The sequence below is a fragment of the Platichthys flesus genome, chromosome 3 (assembly GCF_949316205.1).
Source record: "Platichthys flesus chromosome 3, fPlaFle2.1, whole genome shotgun sequence".
NCBI classification, from domain to species: Eukaryota; Metazoa; Chordata; class Actinopteri; order Pleuronectiformes; family Pleuronectidae; genus Platichthys; species Platichthys flesus.
The window spans coordinates 21,714,179-21,721,762 of record NC_084947.1 but is presented as its reverse complement, the minus strand read 5'-3'; positions in this window follow the sequence as shown (position 1 = coordinate 21,721,762).

Below are 7,584 nucleotides of genomic sequence, written 5' to 3'. Positions count from 1 at the left end.
GTCAGTGCAGCAGCAGCCAGACCACAGAGAGATAGAAATAGATGGGAGCTCTAAGACTCAGACTGCTGGCTCTTATTCACCAAGCTGCTCCCCCATCTTGGAGAGGCGGAGGAATGTATTGAACACAGTGGAGGCAAAACTCCAGGGAGGAACTACAGACTGCTTTAAGTCCCCACCGACAAGTATTAGATACATAATGTGGACACAGAGAGTAGAGTTAGGGTTAGTACCAAGAGACTGATGAGCAGGAGGAAGAATCAAGTGCAAACATCTAGTCTATCTGTCTGAGGTAATACACAATTTCTACTAATCACTTTTAATCTTCCTGAGTATTCATTCATTAGATATGTACATAAAAAAAACCGTGTGAAAACAAAAAATGTTGAAGCACGTTCACAAGTGATTTTAAGTCTCTTTAACGTTTATTGTTTCTGTCATTTACATTCTATCATTTTATGATTATAGTTAAGGCAGAAAGTGTTGTCATTGAAACTGCACTTGACCTTTCAGCTAGTTCCGGTTAATGACAAACTGTTTTGAAGTTTTATTCATCAACTCACTGTCACAACAGGAGTCAAAATGTATATAATGAAATGAAGGATGGCTGAATTCAAATGATCTGCTTTGGTTTCAGGGGACTGTTGTTGTGCATGATGGCTCATTTCACCAGCTAACATCATTAAGACAGGATGCCCTGGCAGCCAAGTTGGGAATACTGGTTCATGCCAGGCTCCTAGTTGTAATTCTGAGTCGGAGGTATTCGAATTCTTACAGTGACTCCACCACCAAGAGAAAAGAGCTTCTGACAAGTCAACAAACTGTTGGTAGAATGTCTGAAATAATATAACTAATTACATCTTTAATTATTTTGTATGTCGAGAGCAAAAATCGGACAGTTACTGTTTCTAATACAGTGAAAACATATCTTAAAAAAGTCACCTTTGAAACCTTTTAGATTTGAGGCAATTCTACATGTTATTCTACAGAAAATACACCAGCATTAAGCGAAATTTGATTAACTACCCTTTGCGTGGGTGTGTGTGTGTGTATGAGTGTGTGTGTGTGTGTGTATGTGTGTGTGTGTGTGTGTGTGTGGGTGTATGTGTGTGTGTGCGCCACATGTCAGGGTGTGATGAGTCGGCATTAAGTTATCAGAGCAGAGGGAGAAGATGCAGCACATGGGAGAGTGTGCTGGACGTGCAGGTATCATAATGCGATGGCGAGGCCTCCCTGCCTCATGTTTTCGTTGGGCATCAGACCAGGTGTGAATGGAGAGATCTCAGGGAGGGCGAGGAGTGACTGGACTGCCTGTCACTTTGAGGAATAGAACAAAACACAGCTTTAATGAACCAGTATGTAGCAGGAAGGAGAGAGCTGATGCACGGGCACTATCTGCACCGCTGAGCCATCCTCCCTTGGAATGGTGGAGAAGAAGGGGAGGAACCCAGTCTCTAAATTCAATATTCTTATCAGTTCTTTTTGAAACTCCTCTTTCATGATGGAGCTGTTTCTCATGGTCACATCTAGGGCAGCATGTAAGGCAAAGTGTGATTTCTGACCCTAAATGTTGCAGGACAATGGATCCTAATGTTGGTCCTCCTTTCACACACTGTGCTTTATTCTAAAGCTTACAGATGCCTATTCAATGGATAGAGCCATATGCACCGGTATACTCTATTGTAAAGTTGGTCCATGGTGATTTCAGTTTTGATAGTGGTACTGAGCTATGGTCAAAGGACATCTATAGACAATTGAATGTCACAAAATAATGAACCTAAAGATTATTTTATTTAATTTTAGCTTCATATTCAGTGTGAAGACATAGAACTTACCTGTTTCCGAAATATTGAATTCTCACACAAAAATAATTCAGAAGTTTAAAAGGTTTTAGAATCCAGTTTTGATGTAATTCTTGACTGATGATTCGTTATTTAGAATTGAAACATTCACATATTCTTTAGACGGAGTGAGTAGAATTTGACATCTCTTAAAGTTCAAGAAGGGTATTATAGTTCTGGCCTGTTGCAGCAGTTTGTTATTATTGTCCGAGGACATCTTTTTTCCATTGGGAAGCAAAAAGAACAAAGATAACAATGGTCTTAAAATGCCTCCGGGTGGACAGAACCCAGATCAGTGAGCCGAGCCGAGACGCATGCCATGTCTCCTCCTCCAGGAGACGCCTCAACACAGTAATGACCACTCTTCATGTTGCTGCTGCTGCTACTTCATTTGTCATACAGGATGACATTAAGGCTAAAGGTTACTCTGTGAGGGCTAATTACTGAGCAGGTTATTTATACACAGGGCTCATGGTGCGTGTGTGTGTACCATAGTTTGGCTGTGACAGTGACACTCCTGTTATAGAAGCGTCTGAAAATGTTGATCTTGTTTTGGGAACACAGAGCAGAGGTATACTGGAGCTCTCCACAGCTTTATATTTAGAGGACGTTCACGTGTACTGAATGTAGGCTCTTACTGTAGACCCACATCATGCCGTGCACGCAGTTAAGTGTGGACGCACAAATACAAGTCACAAACAAGAGAGATCACGTTACTGACAAACCCGCACGTCCAAATTTCCCCCCTTATCCCCGACATCACTCACACACACACACACACACACACACACACACACAAAACATACCACGCAAGCCTTCTCTCATCAGACCACTGTCCAACAAATAAACACACACAAACTGTGAGCTCCAGAGGAGAAGCTAACAGATACCCAATACATACAGAATGTGGATGAATGTGTGAACTGGTGGATATACGTTGAAAGGACCAGTTTGGGTTTCCGACCAGTTGACATTTTGGGAACGTTAGAAAGTTAGAAAGTTGGACCTCAGTTTCTGGCACACCTTCAAATGGCTAGTTTAGGTTGGGGTTAGATTTAGGTTGAGGTTACGTTGAGGTTCAGTTTAAAGTTAGTTTTAGAAAAGTGTTAGGTTGAGGTTAGACTTAGGTTATATTTAGGTTTATGTTAGTGTTAGGTTTAGGGTAAGTTTAGGGTTAGAGCTCTGAAAGGACACCATATGTGCAGTGTCCTCCCCAGGAGGTGCCCTTCTTCCTGCTCCCAGCCTCCGTGCTGATGGGGACAGCCACGTCTCCTCCAGTAGCACGCAGTGGTCCATCCCCTCATCAGGGTAAGGGACGGAGTTTATTTGATTTATTTGTGTGTTTTTAATCTGTCTGGTTTTGCCTTGGTTATTTATCAACAGCACTAAAAATGAAAAAAAGTCAAAGTTAAGCAAAAACAGATTCAAATTAAATGAGTAAGTCAAAACACACAGAAAAGACAAACCTTTGCTGTGGGTCTGAACAGAGATGGTTTTGCCTATTTGCTGTTCAGAGCAGAAGTAAAACCCTGTACCCCCTAAAGTAGGTGAAAGTAAGGTACTGATTGAGTGCTATGAGCGGCACATGGGGACCGAAGTGTTAAAAACATATACAAAGTACCTAATTTTTTGATTGGATAAAAAGGTTTAGGTTTGGGGCAGTTAGGGTTAGATTAGGGGCTAGGGAATGCATTGGGTTTAGTGTTCAATGAGTGTCCTCACAAAGGTAGAAGTACAATCATGTGTGTATGAATCATTCACAAGCAGCTCATCCCACCACACAGAACTTTTATTGGCTAAACAGGAAAGACAGAATCAATCACAGAGGCACTGACAGCAGCCGGAGGGTGAAGCCGCTGCATCAGGGAACAAGCATCCCTGCAGCTCGGCCTCTGTGTGTTACATGTTTATGGACATCAGCAGGAGTAACGGTCGGTGTCTGATTCAGTATATTCTCTGGCTCAAGAGCTTCTTCAGATCTCCAGCCAGACGTGCAGGCTGCAGAGTGGGGAAGCCGTCATGGCCCTGAAAGGAACTTAGATTAATGTGATGTGACTCAGACTGATAGAGGCCCAGAGCAGATTCAGAGAGGAAGCTGTCAGGTTGGTTTTTGATACTGAGGCTCTGTCTGGTCCTGCAACTGCTTAAATAAAATGTCTCAGTTTCTTATATTCTGTGCAGTGGGAAGTTGATTATCTCCATGGATACCGGTGTTTGATCAAAGCAGGATTTTACAGTTTTTTTATAACTGCAGTTTCATCATAAATGCTCTTATTCTGCAAGACCAAACTGAATCTGACTCGTCTCAATTTGACACACTGTTGTTTAAGCCCTCTATTTCTTTCATTAGCAAATGTGAGGCCACATTTAATGACAATTATATTTTTTATATTGGCAGAGCAGCATGGCAGCGGCACAGCTCTGCCATGCTGGACTTATGAACAGTGGGGCAACAAAATAAGCTCTGACAGCATGTTCACAATGCTCAGATGCTGATGTTAGCAGGAAATGTTAACTATCTGTGTGTCAGCATTTTCAAAGGTTTTACTAAACATTTAACACAGCCACTGCTCAGTATGATCCAAATGCCATTTAAGTATTTAAATGAGTTGTCTAATATTTGACAAATTAAAATGTATTTAATGATAAAAATAGATTTTGAGCAACCTGAATGTCATTTATGAACTTCATGATATTCCATCACATTTCACCAAGAACCACAGATGTTAACTTCCTGGTGGTGCCATAAGAAGAGAGGATGACCTGTCAGTCATTAGGATTCTCTGGATAATGGATACCTGTACAAAATGTCATGCCAACACGTTACTGGGATGGCTTTAACTACATAGGAGTCTGCAAGTTTATTACAAGTCCACTCATACTCCGGTATGAGTCAAAAGGAATTTGTTCCAAAGTGTGTAGCAACATATCTGTGAAGATTCCCAGTCATCCAGGTATCTTAGTTGTAACTAAAAGTTGTAACTGAGAGCAGTCAGAACTAAAGAAGCCTCTTGGATGAGAAGTGAAATGTGGTCAAGAATCACAAGTGAGTCCAGTCTTTGCACATAGGTGGGGGAGAATGAACAAATCTAAAGACATTTCGACTGTTTTCACACCTTATAGAAGCTGTTACAGCTCTTTTAAAAACCAAACAGCAAAATCATACAGAAATAAAATTCCTCATTTTCATGCTTTAAAATGTTATGACCCATCTTAGGCATAAGGCTCTATGAAAACCCTTGATACTGCTACTTCAACACACGATTTTCACAAAGTTCTGCTACAATCTTGCTCCATCCATCTGTGCCTGTTTATAACTACAAAGCAGTGAAATAATTATAAACTATTTAGAAATTAATTGAGCAATTAAATCATTATCATCGGTTTAGAATAAAGTGTCTAAGAACTTGTTGGAGCTGCAACAACATCCTCAAAATCCCTGCAAGTTGTACCAGAGTGCCAGACATGTCTTAGTTGCATCAAAACACGAGTTGTGTTGCTCAATGCATGCAGACTGCTTTTGTCCTCCTCGTCGTGGTTTTGGCATGTACACACACACACACACACAATGTTCCTTTGTTGTGCTCCGTCATCAAACAGCAGCTCAGTAAATCTCAGCTCCCCGAGGTAATGAGACGACTTCCTTTGTGGCAACAGACCTGACTAAATGATTTAAGAGTTGAGGCTGCACATGGTAATTGCTCTCTTAGTGATGTCTAGTGATCCGAACCATAAACTGACACTGAAGCACCCGTTCCAACTGTTGCCCACAGGCACTAGTGTTCTGCGTGAGGCTGTGGTCTGCTGGATTGGCCATAGATAGGACAAACCCGACCGCAGTGCAACATCTAGCTCCTTTTCAAACGGCCACATCCTGTCAGATAAAGGCGGCTGAAGCAGCCATGTGTATTGAGTTTAGAGCGTTCCTGGGGGTATCCTGCTCTTATCAGGGGGTCAGATAAGCTCATTTCACAGGCCCTCACCTTTTGCTGGGCTACCAACAGGACCCCAGTCTGACAAGAGCTGACCTCATCTACTTTTTTTCTCAGTGTCTCCGGTTGAATGAGAAGTCAAGGACAGAGGCGACTCCACAGACTCTCTCCACGAGTTACAGTTGTTGCAAAATCAAACACGCAGCCTTTAGATGTGTGAAACAAAGCGACCTTGACATTGCTGATGGGGGAGTGCTCCGGCTGAGCTCACTCACAATCCTGAGTGAACGTCTTTGTTCTGATGAGACCCTGCAGAGGGAAGCAGTGTCTGAGCTGCTTTAAGTTGGACAGCGGGTGACGGTGAAAGCACACAGCCTCGTCTCAACACCTTAGTGCTCCTGAGCCTACTAAGAGGTTTGGTACATGGCTTCGGTGGGCGCTTTGACCTTATTGTCTTGAACTTGGGAGGCCAGATGAGGGAGAAAGCTCCAAAATCTCCAAAACCAGTTTAGAAAAATCACCTTGGCTTATCGGTCTGAGGGCCCCTACTACATCCAGCCTCCAGAGGAACTCTTCCCCAGCCACCGCGCCCCATCCAGACCCTGCAGGCATCTCAGGCTGACAGTTTTGAGCCAGATACTGGCAGTACAACAGAGCAGTCATAATTGGCCCCATTCATTTCTCAGGGATAATCCTCACCGAGGCTGAGCCTTTTCTACTCCTAGTGTCATTTTTTCACCAATGTTTACACAAGGTATGTATCGGTTTCTCCTCCTCCTAAAGCAGAGGGGCTGTGTACCCAGCATATGTGTTTTAACGTGTGTCTGAAGGTTCTGCTCTTCCTTTCCTGCACGGCTGCTAGAGCTCAAGACCTGAAGTGACAAAGGCCCTGTGAATGTCTGACTCACAGACAACTGTCAGCGTTCAATAGGGCTGGATTAAGACTGAACATAGAACCGAGCGCACCCTGACATGTTGACATGTTCTACTAAGTGCATTTCAAGGTGGATTATGCCTGTTTGCTCCATTGTGGAGGGACAGAAGAAACACAATTGCTAAATGGGGCTAGGTATTCTTGAGGCGGTGGGTGAACTTTAGTCCCACTGTCTGGGTTAGGACTGACACCAGCTTCACTCTCCTCTCAGGGTGAGTGAGGCTGCTGTGGATCCCGAGGAGGTTCAGGGGTTTCAGAGAGCTCTGTCCTTAACCAAACAAACACGGTGGAATTTTTGCCATTGTTGGTGCAGAGGGTTGAGTGACAGGGCTGCATAGCAGAGCTGCCTGTCAGCAGAGACGACTCAGGGTCAGCATGTGACCACCCCGTGTGACACTGCTTAATATTAACACAGAGCCTCATAGCAACGTTTAGGATAGCCGCGTACAGATCCACACAGGAACATATATACATGTTCTCCATCAGGGGTTCTCGGGATTTTTCAGTTGGACCACATGCATTGACTGAACCTGTGAAAAAAGTGCTTCTGCACATAACCACAGTCTAGCTTTTTCCTTCTGTTCCTAGTCTGTGTTAAACTAACTGGCCCCAGGCCTTAACTTCATATTTAGCGAATAGACATGAGCGTGATTTCAATCTTCCCTTTCAAACTCCGCAAGAAAGAAAAGATGCTGTATTTTCAAAATAATGGAAATACAGCATCTTTCAGCTTTTTCTTCTCTCTGTTACAAAGCTCTTTGTTTCATCCAGGTGAAAATAACTCATTATATACACACATGCACTCTATTACAATGTATACACGTGCACATTCATGCACATCCATAAAACAGACGAGTAATATAGAACGCTGAACAGTCAA